Genomic DNA, 16,295 nt, shown 5'->3' with positions numbered 1-16,295 from the left:
TTAGTTCCAAAGAAATTCACTTCCAAGTTAGCATCATGACATTGAGAGAATGACAATTCCCATTCTTAGAGAGAGAGAAATTATACAGAAGAAATCTTGAAACATGCTCTACTCCACAGTATTCTAAGTATAATTGCAGCCTGGAAACAGTAGTCAGGGCCTTTTGCTTACACCAGAATGAAAACAGAGTATACAAAAAGATGAAACACTTTCCTTATTGCTCTGTTGGTAAAGTTACGAATCAGTATGATGAGATTAGTTCCCATTATACTCCACTCTCAAAACAAAAACAGGGAAGGCCAAAAAAAAAAAAACACCCAGCCATGACCTGACATATCCACCTCATTTGAAAAAACATGAGGCCATTCAAAATTGCCTTCAACACGCTGGGGAATAGAGACTATAGTAATTGATGTCAAGAATTTGTATAATCTAGAAATAAAAGCTGATGCTTGTATATGTATAGATAGTCAAGCAGACCCAATGTGGGCATCATGGCACTCCTGGATGATCAAAAGACATCCATGAGATACAAACAGTCAAGCTAAAGACGAGTGAATTGAGAGTTACCTTCAGTTTCAAGCCTAGCACATAGGCAAGTGGAGGAGGGACAGCATTACCAGTTTGCCTGTGCCTATGTAATATCCCGGCTTTCCCAGAGGAATAGATGTATGTGTAAATCTGAAGATAGAATTGAGATGGAGGAGGAGATTAACAGGGAAAGGAGAGATCAGATTGGGAAGGGAGTTCAGATCAGAGAAAGAAAAGTTTTGGAGGGAATCTGAATATTTTTCTTTGTATGATTTGAATCTATATTACAGCTCCTTTTTATATGCAGTTACAGATAATGTAAATGCAATGTTTCCGAAATGAAATGCAACTCTAATTAAATGAAAATGGCATTTTTCAGGAATGAAATACAAATGTGAAATGAAATGCAAATGTTTCTAAATGAAATGTGAAATGAAATTCGAGAGGATATTTTTGAGACGTGTCGGAACGGGTTGTTGGGTTTGATGGCTGAATCCATAACCCGAATCCAACAGAATAAAAGGGTTCGGAATCCTCTGGATCCCGTCGCTTCTCCTGTTTCTTTTTGTCTTTCTCTCCGAAATTCTAGCCGACTCTTAACCCTCTTTTGAAACCCTAACCACTGCCGAGGAAGGAGAAAGGTGTGCCCGGCATGGATCGGAATCTCCTAGAGTCAGACCAAGTCTTTCTGATTCTTTTGCTCCTCTACCAGCAATCTTGATGAGGATGAGTATTTCTAACTCATTTTATTTTATTTTATTGTATTTTTTTGCTAAGATGTTACATTCCCCTCTTCTTCATAGGATCCTTGTTCTCAAGGATCAAACTGAGGGAATTGGTTCTTGAGTGACCAGTAGTCTTCCCATGTAGCTTCTTCTTCGCCGAGATTGCTCCATTTGATCAATACTTTAGTAACTGCTCTGTTTCCTTGCGGACTATTTTTTTGTCTAAAATTTTTTCTAGTTGGGCTAACAGTTGTCCTTCTCCTGTGAGGGGTACTGTTGGTGTTGCTTGCTCGGGTTTCTGAATTCTCCATTTGAGTAGAGATACATGAAATACGGGATGTATTTTAGATCCCTCGGGCAGATTAAGCTCATAAGCCACAGGACCAATTTTTTTTAGTATTTTGAATGGTCCATAATACTATAAGGTAAGTTTCAAATTTCTGCGCATGGCTACTGTAGTCTGTCGGTAGGGTTGGAGTTTTAGATATACCATTTCTTCTACTTGATATTCTTTGTCTATTCATCTCTTATCTGCATTCTGTTTCATGCGGTTTTATGCTTCTTTAAATCTGTCTCTTAAGATCTGTATCATCTTAGTTCTTTCTCTATTCCAATCTGCCACTGTACCTTGCTGTTGCATGTCCATGTTGACTACCGAGTACATAGGAGGTGGATGTCCATACAGAGCTTGATAAGGTGTCACCTCTAGGGAGGAGTGATAGTTAGTATTATACCACCACTCAACCAGAGATAGCCACTTAAGCCATCTGTGCGGACTGTGAAAGCATATGCATCTTAAATATGTTTCTAAACATTGATTTACTCTCTCTGTTTGTCCATCAGTCTGTGGATGATAGGCAGTGCTCAGATGTAATTTGACCCTCATTAATTTGAATAAGTCTTGCCATACCTAACTGGTGAAGATTTTATCTGTCTGATATAATACTTTGTGGCATCCCATGTAACTTGTATTCTGTGTCTAAGAATGATTTTGCTATATTCTGTGCTGTATAAGGATGAGTCAAAGGAATAAAATGTGAATATTTAATTAACCGATCCACCACTACTAATATAGTGTCTTTACCTTCTGATTTTGGTAATGACTCAATGAAATCCATATTGATTTTTTGCCAGGCTTGTGTGGGAATTTGCAGAGGTTGTAGTAGCCCTGCATACGGAGTTCCATGAATTTTATTTTTAATACAAATTTCACATTCTTTTACTAGTGTCTCCACTTGCTGTTTCATTCCTGGCCAAAAAAATAATTGCTTAATTCTCTTATAAGTATGGTTCATTCCTGAATGCCCTCCTAAAGCTGAAGTATGCATAAGTTCTAGGAGCTTCTGTCTCAACTCTCCTATTTTTCCAATGTAAATTCTCCTTTTGTACTTAAACACTCCTTGTTTATAAATGTATTCAGTATGTGATTCTGGTTCTATGAGTACTTCTGCTATAATTTGCTGAGTCTGTTGATCCCCTTCATAACTGTTAGCTATTTTCAAACTCCATGTAGGTACCACTGTTGTAATAGCTTACACCCTTTCTTCTTCAATTCTCCATCTCGATAATGCATCTGCAGCCAAATTTTCTTTCTCCTTCTTATATTGTATCACATAATCTAACCCCATAAGCTTCATCATACCTTTTTGTTGTGCTGCAATAGTTACTTTCTGTTCTAATAAGTATTTTAAACTTTGGTGATCTGTTTTAATGATGAAGGGTCGGAAACTAATGTAGTGCTTCTATTTTTCTACAACCAGCAAAATAGCTAGAAATTCTTTTTCATAGGTAGAAAGTGCTCTGTTCCTTTCACTTAATCCTTTACTGAGGTAAGCTACAAATCTTCCTTGTTGTGTGAGGACTGCTCCAATTCCATATCCACTGGCATCTACCTCCAAAGTGAAAGGTAAGGAATAATTCGACATAGCTAGAACTGGTGCTGTAGACATTACCTCTTTTAACTTCTCAAATGTCTTTTGTGGGGTTTCATCCCAATGAAAATTATCTTTTTTAAGTAGCTCTGTTAAAGGTTTGCTAATTGATCCATATCCTTTTATAAATCTTCTATAGTATCCTGTGAGCCCCAAAAATCCATTCAAATCCTTCAATGTAGATGGTTTAGGCCACCTTTGCATGGCTATCACCTTCTCAGGGTCAGTTGCCACACCTTCTTTGAAAATTATATGCCCCAGATATACCACTTGTTGCTGCCCAAAAAAGTATTTAGATCTTTTTGCATATAACTGATTCTTTTTTAATATAGTCAATACTTCAATGAGATGTTCTACATGCTCCTCTAAGGTTTTGCTGTATACCAGAATATCATCAAAAATACTAGCACAAACTTTCTAAGATAAGGAGAGAACACCTCATTCATGATAGCTTGAAATGTCGCTGGTGCATTAGTTAATTCGAAGGGCATCACTAAAAATTCATAGTGGCCCATGTGAGTTCTAAAAGCTGTCTTATATACATCTTCTGGGTTCATTCTGATTTAATAGTAACCTAATTTCAAATCTATTGTAGAGAAATATTGAGATCCTTCAAGTTCATCCAAAAGACCATCAATTAAGGGTATAGGATATTTATCCTTCACTGTTGCCTTATTGAGTTGCCTATAATCCACACAAAATCTTCGGCTGTTATCTTTTTTCTTTACCAATAATACATGTGAAGCATATGGATTGGTACTAGGCTGAATAATGGTAGTTTTAAGCATTTCCTGTATTTATCTTTCAATCTTATTTTTCTGTTCATATGTATATCTGTATGGTCTGATATTAACTGGATTAGTGCCCGATAACAAAAATATTCTGTGATCTTGTGGCCTACTGGTAGGCAATCCTTTAGGCTCTTGGAACACATCAATGTACTGTTTTAATACTTTATTGACTGAATCAGGTATCTCTGCCTCTGTTCTTTTTCCATCAAAATTCTTTAGTTGCCCAACTGCACAACAGTCTCCTTTAAGTCCAGACCTGTACCACTGTGTAGCAGTAATCATTTGAAATTTGGCCTTAGTAGCCTTTAATTTAGATCCTTCTGTAATATCTTTCAATATCATCTGTTTTCCTTCCTTAATAAAAGTAACAACATTATCCAAATAATCGAAGATGACTTTACCATAGGTTCTTAGCCAATCAATTCTCAGAATTATGCTAGATCCATCTAATCTAATCACCCTTAAATCTGTCTAATACTGTTCTCCCTGCATAGTCCATTTAAAATTGACACATTTGAGCTTACTCAACACTTTGTGTCCATTTGCCAATGTTACCACTAATGGGTTTGCTGCAGTAATTGTAGCCTTCACTTCTTTAGCCACTTGGTAATCAATAAAGCTGTGAGTACTTTCTGTATCAATTAGAATGACTAGAGTTTTATGACCAGTTTCTCCTTGAATCTTAATAGTTTCATTTTGATTTTGTCCCATTAAGGCATATACAGTTATTTCTATGTCTTTATCTTTTTCTTCTTTTATTATGGTCTCTTTCTCTATCTCTTCTTCCTCCTCTTCCTACAATAGCTGTTCATCAAATACTTCATCAGCTTCTATTGTGGCATTAACAAATTGATTCATCTTCAGTGAACACTGATGCCCCAGATGATATTTTTCTCCACATTTGAAGCACAGGCCAACTGCTCTTCTTTGTTCCCACTGTTGTTTATTATCTTTCTGAAATAATTTTTGATTTCTGAAGGTTTGAGATTTTGTGTTTTCCTTCTGTACTGCTAGTTTAGTGTGAAAATATTCTGTTGTCTTAGTTGTGAGTGTTTTGTAAATCATTTTGTTCCTTTTCTACATCATTAACAAAGCCTGTTCATGTAACTTAGCTTGTTCGTACACCTCTTCTAAAGTTGTAGGATGAGATAAATCAATATAGAGTATCAATTCTTCCTTCAACCCACTGATATAGCTTTCTATAAAATACCTTTCGATTAATGCTGGATTATATTGTATCATCCTAGCCCTCATATCCTCAAACTTTTCTTGATACTTCTCCACGGTACTTATCTGCACCAATTTATTAAATTCTCTAATCAACTGTTTCATATTTCCACTGTCAAATCTTCTGTTCACTGCTTCCACCAATTTTTCCCAACTCAAATTTGGTTTATCAATTAAGTACCCTTCCTTCTATCTATGTGCCTTTCCCATGAAATGCATTGTAGCAATTTCCACCCACTGAACCACTGGAATCTGATATATTTTAAAATATTGTTCACTCTTACTGCTCCATTCTTTGGGTTCTTCACCATTAAAGGTAGGGAATTCCAACTTTGGATAAGATAGGTGAAGTGAGGTCCTGTTTTGAATATCACCCATCTTATCCAATGGTTGATAAGGTGTGGGTAATATTCTTTTACCTCTAATTTCAGCTGCTACTGCTGATGAGCTACAGCCAGATAGCTCCGAACTGTTTGTTCTTCCATTTTTTAGGGCTGATGGATTGTTGTTTGCAGTGAATGAAAGAGTGGGTTGAGAAACTGATAGCTGCAGCAAAATTAGCTTCAGCAATTGCTCATGCCTGCGATTTTGTTCATGCATCATAATTTCATGCCTCCTTGCAGCTTCAATTTGTAAAGCTTCATATCTCTGTCTTTCCTCAATCTGTATTTCATCTGTCTTGCAAACACACCCAACTTTGTATTGTATTCCTCAGATACTTGTTGTAATCTGTTTTCAATATGGTTGTGGCAATCTGTGGTAAATGTTTGCATTCTTTCTTTTAGTGCTCGTAGGTTTTCATAGATATCTTTTAATCTGGTTCCTTCTGCCATTTTTTACTACACTCCAAAAAATTATTTTTAAAATCTGTTTTGAAACTATTTGACAAAGATTAAAAATTTTTATAACTCCTGGCTACAGCAATTCAATTCAGGATGGCCAATGATGAATTCATGAGGCCAGATTGCTGTTCCTAACTTATTGGAACAGTAATCACCCTTGTAGACCCTGATACATTCATCACAATCTATTCTGAAAATAGATCTAATCAGTTTTGAGAGTGTTACCTGATGTTGAGTGTCTTACTTGATTGAATGAAAATTCTGCTACCGATCTCTAACCTGGACTGTGCAATACCACAGATGGCCGATTACAGTATCAAGCAAGCTTCACTACTGTTTTCAGGTCGTCTTGCCACAGGTCCAAGGTTCAAATGTGAGCTTTGATACCAAATTTTGTAATATCCCGACTTTTCCAGAGGAATTCAGTGAGATGTATGTGTAAATCTGAAGATAGAATTAGATGAAGGAGGAGATTAACGGGAAAAAAAGAGGTCAAATTGGGAAGGGAGTTCAGATCAGAGAAAGAAAAGTTTTAGAGAAAATCTGAATATTTTTCTTTGCATGATTTGAATCTCTGTTACAACTTCTTTTTATATGCAGTTACAGATAATGTAAATATAATATTTTCGAAATGAAATGCCACTCTAATTAAATGAAGATGGTATTTTTCAGGAATGAAATACAAATGTGAAATGAAATGTGAAATGAAATTCGAGAGGATATTTTTCAGATTTGTCGGAGCGGATTGTTGGATTTGATGGTTAAATCCATAACCCGAATCCGACAGAATAAAAAGATTCGAAACCCTCTGGATCCTGTCGCTTCTCCTGTTTCTTTTTATCTTTCTCTCCAAAACCCTAGCCGACTCTTAACCCTCTTTTGAAACTCTAGCCGCTCCCGAGGAAGGAAAAGGGTGTGCTCGGCGTGGATCAGAATCTCTCAGATTCAGACCAAATCTTTCTGGTTCTTTTGCTCCTCTACCAGCAATCCTGATGAGTATTAGTATTTCTAACTTTTTTTTTTTTTTGGCTAAGATGTTACAGCCTATTCTGAATATTCCCTGAAAAACGATAGCTATCTTTAAAACCCTGCATGTACCAATATACGCTAGAATGTCAGGTAGCGCAAGGAAAAAGAAAATCAAGCTTATGCTGTGCAAAGCATTATGAAGAAGCATGCTACCAAAGTCTCAATGCACTGCACACTAGTGGAAGAACTTGCTCCGGAAAAATAACAATAATTTTATGAAAAACATCATTTAACAACTTGCTTATTCCTTCAACTAAAAATAGAAAAGGAAAAAAAAAGAGAAGAACAAAAGTTCTTTTCTTCATAGGTAGTTTCATCTATATGTGAAACTGCCGTATTTTTGCATGATAGCAGAATTAGAACTACTTTACACATGGTCAGAGAATATTGAGAGGTAGAAATGTATGCCAATAAACATATATGTCCATGCCTTTAGTCACAGAAATATCCATTAATTGTTGTGGTTATCTGCATGAAATAAGAACGTAGTTTCGACAATAGGGGGAAAAGGAACAATATAGTTCTCATCCTAGTGTGAAGTTATTGTGAGCAAGTGATTTTTATTGATGAAAAAAACGCAAGAGACTTACTTGAGACCGTGCGCATTGACAGACTAATAATCCTATCTTGCTCCGGGTGAAAGCACATCCCAACCTTTCCCATGGGCTGGGGATCTGTGATTGATGTAGGAGAATTTCCTTCCCAGTCCAGCCTACCGAAGAGTCCCTTCCATTGGTTGTGCCTCTTTGCAGTGTTTGGTAGGTACCGAGGAATCAAATCCGCCATTTGCCCAGTTGATAATTTAACTTACATTTTGCAGAATAATATCTCAATCAGCACTCAGAGAATTGAAACTGAAAATGTTTAGATATTAGTTGTGATCTCAACTAAAGCAGCACGAGCATCAATTGTAGGCACAACAACTTGAAAAAGCTTACCTTTTCATCGGGCAAGTCATGCCAGTCAGCACCTGGACACTTTGGAATTCGTTGGCACCTAATAAAATTCAGTTCATTCATTTCTTTGCAAATGTGATCATTCAGGGCGAACATGTTACCTCTAATTATCTTTTTGAAACCAGGAAACTGGTTCACTTCCATACTAGGTGAAGGGGAAAAAAAGAAATGAGGGAAAAAGGTCACCAGATTTTTTTCTCTATGTATTCTTTTGCATCTAGGGGGGCGCTGTAAACAGACTAAAAGGAGTTGGCAAATGGACTACATGCATGATTTTTTTTTTTTAAAGAAAATTATGAAACATGAAAATGGAGAAGGAAAAGCAAATACTGATTTCAAAATACAAGTCAAAGAAAGAAATTACTTAAATTGTTGGTTTTGAAGCTCCATTTGAGACTGGTGGAAGAACCCCAATCGTATCCCGAACAGTGATGGAACGGAATGGGGCTCCACCAGCAGTGCTCCAAACAGCAGCATGGTGCACACCACCAGGCATTGATATCTTCGGTTCTGGAGCAGCAAAGACATGCATAGGTTCTGGCCACTCAAAAAGAGTCTCCTGAGGAGAAGCTGCCCAAATAAATGCTCTTTTTCTTATCTGTGACACACCAAAAGCTCCTGCCTCCAGAATTCCAAACCGCACCTAAACAAGAACAGAGGTTAAGAAAGAATAATGACAGTTTTTAGATAAAAGTGAGGAGGAGCCAACTTAAAAATCAAGAAAAGAATATGACCATTATTTTGTGGTAGCATTTGAAAAGACAAATAAATTATTGATTGAAACCTGGTATGCCCTTTCCAATAGTGAAGCAGGAGTCAATTGGAACGTTTGCCCCTTATTGAATCAAACAAAGTTTCTTACATTCTACTAAAGGAAGAAACGTGACCGGAAATATTCAGCAAAAGATAGAAATGCTAAAATCATCTCACACTGTACTTTGCTGCACGTGCTTTGGTTAAAATCTATTCATGCCAGAGAAGCGCTGAAGAAGGAACAGGATTGAAGCAAAAGGATAACCAGAAGATCATATAGTTAGATAAAATGTACACGGTGCACAGAGCATGAGATCCGCCCAACACAACAAAATGCTTGTCCATTAGTATATAAAAAGACAGACCTGGCGTGGAGGCCCCCCAACAATGAAATCTACTTCACCTGGTGTTGACAGATTCTTAAGCTTTTCCCCATCCAGCCAGGCTGCCAATTTAACAGCCTCATCCGTTGCAATGCAATCATCAGTGTCCCCACATTTTTCCATAATAGCCCTGCAAGACCATATTTTGTGCTTATGAGCGCTGGCTACAAGTGTTGTGGGGTAAGGTTTGGGAGGAGGATGATTGTTAGATGTAGGAGTCAATAATCACCTTAAAATAACATTACAATTGTCTATAAACATCAAGGTTTCTGGATGGATTTCACTAAATGCTTCAGCAGCTGGTTGTTCATATTCGATTGCCCATTTTGTAAATGAAACACCTGTAGTTTTGAGCATTACATCATCAGGTATCTTGTATACATGCAACCCCACCTAACTCGTATCAAACTTTATGAGTATAGATAATGAAGGGCTCACCAGACTGCTGTAATCCCACAGACAAGCCTCCACAACCAGAAAAAATATCTAGTGTAGCCAAGCGATTTTCTTGGGCCATATCCTTCAATTTATCAGAGCCATCTTGTTTGCCTTCTTTGCATATTTCCTTACCCTTTTTCTTTTTCGGAGCCTTAGCTTCCTTTGGTTTCAGGGACACAAATTTCACATTGGCAGGCAACAGCTCACAAAACATAATTCCAGCCAACCAGAAAGAAAGATGAAGTTTTATATATGGATGCAATTAAGGTGGAATAGAAGACAACATTATCTGCTTGCAAGCACCTTTTACAAGATCATATGAATACTCACAGAAGAATACATGATCAATAATCACAGGAAGGTCTAGATTTGGCAGATCAATTTTCTTTCTCACTTTGCATTTACCCTCTATTGTCTCTACAGGCACTCTGATTATCTCTTCACTGTAATAAACCTGGAGCTTGGCCACCAAAAATTTATCACAACAAGAATTCATGGTAAACCAGATAATAAAAGAAGACAGGCAGACCACTGATTTCTAGTTTCATTTCCAGAAAGTATCATATAGTCATTTAAATACAGTTATTCACAAAATGGAAAAAAGGAAATTATTAAGAAAGCACTTACTTCTCTAATATCAGAACAGTATGCTTTTGCAGCAGAAATATTTTCAGGTCTATAAAATCTTCTAACTTTGACCTGCATCGATGTTGCGGTAGGCTGCTTACTCCCCACCGGCACCTCAATTTCCAGCAAGCGGCATACAACATGGGCTTGTAGTCCCACATCGCAGCCAGCCTTGAAGGTTCGCGATCCTTGATTTTGTTTTCATGAAAAAAACTGGGTCTAACATACAAAAAGTCATGGACATTGGAATCAGTCTTCTTGTACACAAAACTTGTCTTAAAACTCGCAATAAATACATTGCTCTCTGATTCTCTCAGTTTGCATGAGTTACAAACATGAAACACCACTCCCGGGACCCAGGTTGTCAAAAGGAAGAGAGAGAAAGGCACCTTTCTGAGGCCAATATAAGCTTTTACAGAATAACTCAACGGGCAGTCCTTTCCTTTTGCTCTCCTCGGCCTTTGCCCTATCCATCTTATCCCCATTAAAGTGCTTATTTCTATACTTATGCCCCCATGATTGCGACCAAATGCCCACAGTTACAGATTCTTTAATATCTCCCAATTGGAATTCCATACATTCATTAGTCAAGAACACCTCCCTCTCATTTGCAGCATTTCCAAGAATAGTCTGAGATCCCTTCCTCATCACTCTGCCACGTACCATTTTCATGCCATCAAGTTTTCCACACATGTATTCAACAAATAATGTAGTTGGCATTTCTTCCAATTCTTCAGCTTCTACCATTACTGCTCCACCAACAGCAATTACAATTCCACGAACAATTGCACGTCCATAGAGAGCTCCCCCAGAATCCATTCTGCCAGTTAGTTCCCCATCCCATTTTATTTCCTCAGAATTAAGCTTAGGCTTATGAGACTGTGTAGATGAACAGGGCTTTGAAGTAATCTCCTCCTGGACCAATATATTCCCCTCTTCCAATTCTTCCTCTTCATTCTCTTCTGGCTCCTCTAACTTCTTTTGATTCATGACCATCCTCATCTTTTGAATCCTCTGGAAAGTGATTGGAGTAGTAATCTCCCCAGATCCTATTGATCGGCCTGGTTGTTGTAGCACACATCACATCCCTCTTGGATAACACAGGCCTCATTATTGCACTTGGACTCAGATTTGCTTCTTTCTCTACTGCAACTTTCATAACAGGTTTTGAATGACGTCTTTCCACCATCTTATCTGAAAGGCCAGTGACAAAAGCACACTTTCAAATTGTCTCATCTGGATATTCAGCAAATTGCTGAAGGATAATCTGCCCATGCACAACAATATATCTCTCTACCAATGCCAAATTTGAAGATGCATATGCAGGATGACCCCTTTCAAACTCCGAAACTTTCTTGATCACATCTGCAAAGGAAAGCCTTGAAACCCGGCTTTGTTCTTTCAACAACTTGATGATACTAATAGCAATGTTTGCAGTTTTGAGGATTAGTTCAAACCATGAAGCATACTGCTTTGTTGGCTTTCCTAACCTGTACCTGTAATCAGAGAGCACATGTAAGTACCGGGATTAGATAAAGAAACACATAAGACAAACAGTATTCGATAATATCCAAACAGGATACATAATTCCCTTTCTAGGAATTGTTTCATATTAATGATTCTATTTCATGACTTAGCATCACAAAAAGAGATGAATATGATGCTATGTTACCTGGAAGAGAGTGATGACAAAGCTAACAACGGTGCTATGTCAACTTTGCTTGGTAATAGGAAGATAAACTGATGAATGCTTTACTAATCATGCAAGTTGAGTGGTGCTGTGGGTGTGTGGAGGTGTGGTTGGGGAAGGGCAAGAGGGGGACAAACCAGGCGCAGTCTGTCCAAATGGATATGAAAATGATTGAAGACCCAAACTCGATCATCCACTCCTTAATTGTGCTCAGATATACTGGAAACCCACTATCCACACTGTCAGATCTATTTGAAGAAGACTGACCTGGGTCAGCCTTGATATAGAACCCACCACCATCATCCATTCCAATATTACCAGATCCAAAAGCTGTCACATCAATTTCCGTGCAGGATTTTATCAGGATAAGTTCTAAAGAAATAAGCCTTGAGTCAGAATTATATAGAGCCCAGTTGTTCAGAACTCTTCTTCGAAGATCAGGACAGGACATGTAGTTGTTGCCGTCAAAAGTAGATGTACTCATCCATTTCTTCAACAAAGGGTTCATAATATGCAGGCAACGGATAATCGCTAGTAATCTCTGCCTCACTGATCTTGATAATGGCCCCTCTGCTGCTTCATCAACTTCCACTCTTCCTCCTGCAACAACCATGCTAGTTTCTCATCCTCATCTTCAGTACGCTCAACACTTCCTCCCTCCTTAAACTTCAGGATCCTACTTAAGACCATTGGAGGCAACCTATTGTACTCTTTTCTACTTTCACATTCATCTCTTAAAGCAACAAGAGTTGGCAATGTGGGTAGATTCACATCATTGTTCTCTGTGGTCTCATCCAATCCAACTAGCTGATTGTATATGAACTCACCAAGAGAGATTACAAAAACTTTACTAACAAATCCATCAGAAAAGTTCTTGTTTCTACTCATGGAATGGACAACCCTGCAAGTAGTCGTCAAGACTTAAATCTGGATTTCCACCAACAGACTTAAATCTGGATTTCCACCAACAGATCTGGCTAATTTTCTGTAAACCTCAACACAAATGCATGGCTTATCATAGAAATGATCATAGAACCTTCTGTAACCGCCTGCAGGTTTTACACATTCATAATCTACGGGTTCAGTTGAAATCCAAAGTACTGCTGACCCTTCATCATAGCCAGAAATTGACCAGGACTCAATCCGCCCAAATCCTTCACATTTTACTCCTCTTTCTCTCTCTTTCTCCCGATCATCGTCCATGGGCATGACAAGAGCAGTGAAAAAAAGATCATCAATTTCTGACATTTCAAACGGCTGAGGATTTCCATCAGCATCATGCAAGATGAAGTCTAGAAGTTTTCTACATGGTGGGAGATCTTCTGGACCAAGTTTTGTCAAACCAACAGCAACCATCTCTTCCTCCACTTGCTGGTTTTTCTTTGATTCAACAACTGAGGATTTTATCAGATAATCTGATGGGTTTCTCCTTGAAATTTGAACATGCAGCAGCTCTCTTTTGGCCTTTTGCAAGCAGCAGGTTCTTCTGTATTCTCAACAGGCTCTTCCCCTGTATTTGTCAGTACTTCATGTGCCATGTTGGCATCATCAATGATCTTGTCTTTCTTTGTTGAAGGCCTTCCTCTGCATTTTCTCTTCACACCTTTAAGGGAGATTAGGATGCTAGTTGTGGATTGTAGAGAAATAAACAGAAGCATAAGAACAAGGAGACCTAAGATTCAATTGAATATAACAACCAGTGAGCAGTATTTCTAGGATTAAGAGAATTAGCTAACAAAGTACAGTAAGAAAGCATTATAAAAAGATGAGTAACGATACAAAAAGAGAAGGCTAGGAACAATAGTTTGAAGAACAGATAACACCATGTGCACATATAACTGGATGAGCAGATAAGGAAATACATGCGATGACTATTTAAAACTTTGAATTACAAGAAAAATAGCTGAAAACCAACATTTTAAATACCATGGGACAGCCGGACAGGGCTATCCTGTTTTTTCCCTTGGAACGGGATGTCCTGCATACCAATAGTCAAAATGACGGACATCCTGTCAAATAACGGTCCATTTCCCGACTTATCCTGCCCTGCCATATCCTTCCCTGCCATCCCGCTATTATTTAAAACCTTGCTGAAAACTGAAACACATGACAGCAAAATAACAAACAGATAGAACAAAAAACAGTGAAATTTCAACAGGAAGAATTATGGATACATAAGAAACCAAAGAAGTGGAAGTATCAAATTTCACTTCAAAACAAAGATCATGAGGTGACAGATTGACAAGGTTTTAAATTTCTCACCCGCACCACCATGTACATAATGTGTGGCTAGGGACTGGCATAAAGCACCCACCAGAACAGTCAGAAGCACCATACAGGGCCGTACCACTATTGAGATACTGCTGGCCTATGACTGTAGAAAAGGTTAGTGACCTATTGTGGTAGATTAAACCTCATCATAAGGAAGCAAGGAGGTGCTGTAGCTCATCAAGATAAATTTTGCAAATGTAAGCATGGAAAATAACCATTTCTTTACTTAAAATAGAAACATAGGAGCACACAGGTTGTTAATGTCCCACTTGTTCCATGGCGATAAAAGGATCATACCTACATTACATGTTTGGGAACTCGGCACCCTGTCAAAGTTCAGCTTTTATACATTTTTTAAAAATCTCTCCACATGACTACCACTTGTTTCAAGGCATGGAAAAATTTCTGAAGATAGAAACACATTAGACGGGATAATAAAATCATTAGACTTGAGATCAAAACCCAATTAGAAAACAAGATGTTGGAAGAATGGCAAGCCAAAACGATCGGATTAGTAGGAAACCCTAGCTGCACCAAACTTGTAACTCAAGACCGAAATACACCCTGAAAAACCCTGAACCGCCTCTATCCTTCACTACCCAATCCATTTTCATCAGCCAACAGATGGGTCCATGGCGAGCTGGGTGGTGATCGTGCCTAAAAACAGGTCAAGAGCATTAGTCTAATCCACACGTTCTCCCAAATTCTTCCTCTTCAGCTCCTCATAGGGTTTTGCGTTACGGCCATATGCAAAGCTAAAACCAAACAAAGATCTGGATAGAAATGCTTCAATAATGGATAAAAAAGGATCTCTCCTTGTGCGCAATAAGGTATCCAGAATCAAAGAAACGGAACCTGACAAGTGAAAGGGAATTGCAATCATAAGCGGTAACCTGGCATAGGAAAGATGGAATCAGAGGAATGCCGCAAGCAAGGATGCGGAGAACGAGACAAAGGACTCCATTTTTCCTGGGCATATAAAATGACACAAAGTGTTTCTTTCGCTTGCAGCTCTTTTGCCTAAATGCACGGCAACTGATGAACAACTTCTATCAATATCGCAGATTTAGAAAAGCTAAGGAGAAACCGCAAAGCAAAGCTATATCTAGAAATTAATTCCTCATCCATGACGCCACAAAAAAACCAAAAAAAAAAACAAACTTCGATAACTCAGGCGAACACGCAAAAATCAAGACCGGTTACATAAGAAAACCCTAAAACAGCTCGTATCCTCACCGAAATCTCACATCTTGCTTCCTTTTTATGTAAATTAGTGCAGAGAGGTGCAGTAAGAGAGGATTATTACCTCGAGGAGAGAGTACGGCGCCGACGATCGGTATCGCCAATGATCGGCAGCCGCGTCGAAACGACCGACAAAGGGGTGGGATTGGATGGCAGCGGCAGCACCGGAGACGAGGAAGACAAGATACGGCGTAGGCATGCGCGCGCGTACAGAAAGAGGTTGGTTTTAACGGTGCATGAGAAATAGGGGAAGTATCTTTTTTGGCGGGAACGAGAAAAGCTCGAACCGCTAAGGATGTGGAGAGATTTGAAATCCAGGTTTGCCGGGTTGCCAGTTGGTTTCGAGGCGGTGGAGGTTTCTGGTATTAGACTTTTTGTCGTGAAATATTACCACAAGAAGGAAAAGCAAAATTCCTGCGGGGATGTGGCTTACGCCGCCCATCAGATGTGACTGTTCAGAAATAAGAAATAATATGTCGCGATTATGCTGTGCGATGGACGGTGGAGAGGGCTCGTTGCTTAATTAAGGGGGACGTCTGTACAACGGATGACGGAGAGAGTTACTGCTTAGCCGAGGAATACTATCATTTTTATATTATTGTCATGTTCTTTGATGCCACAAGTTTCTGAAACTTTCTTGTTGTGCCCGCAACGGTATAGAAGATTCTTTCCATTTTTTGAGAATCTTTACTCTTGAAATTTATTAGGATCAATTTTAATAACAATATTAGATATGATAGGATAGTATGAACTATGTCATCTGAGACCCGAACATCAAACTATTAACTGCCTGAGAGATCTCATTTTTTGGACACATCTGAGACAGAGCTCCACGCCGCTTGGATGAATATCATCGGTG

General features: G+C 38.5%; 1 pseudogene; it reads right to left on the bottom strand.

Moving 5' to 3' along the window:
• Positions 1-492: 492 nt before the first annotated feature.
• Positions 493-15,927, bottom strand: LOC105046604 (DNA (cytosine-5)-methyltransferase 1B-like; annotated as a pseudogene).
• Between the last annotated feature and the right edge of the window lie 368 nt (positions 15,928-16,295).

Source organism: Elaeis guineensis, chromosome 6 (assembly GCF_000442705.2).
Source record: "Elaeis guineensis isolate ETL-2024a chromosome 6, EG11, whole genome shotgun sequence".
NCBI classification, from domain to species: domain Eukaryota; kingdom Viridiplantae; phylum Streptophyta; class Magnoliopsida; order Arecales; family Arecaceae; genus Elaeis; species Elaeis guineensis.
The sequence above is the reverse complement of the archived record's forward strand: the minus strand, read 5'-3'. Positions and strand labels throughout refer to the sequence as shown.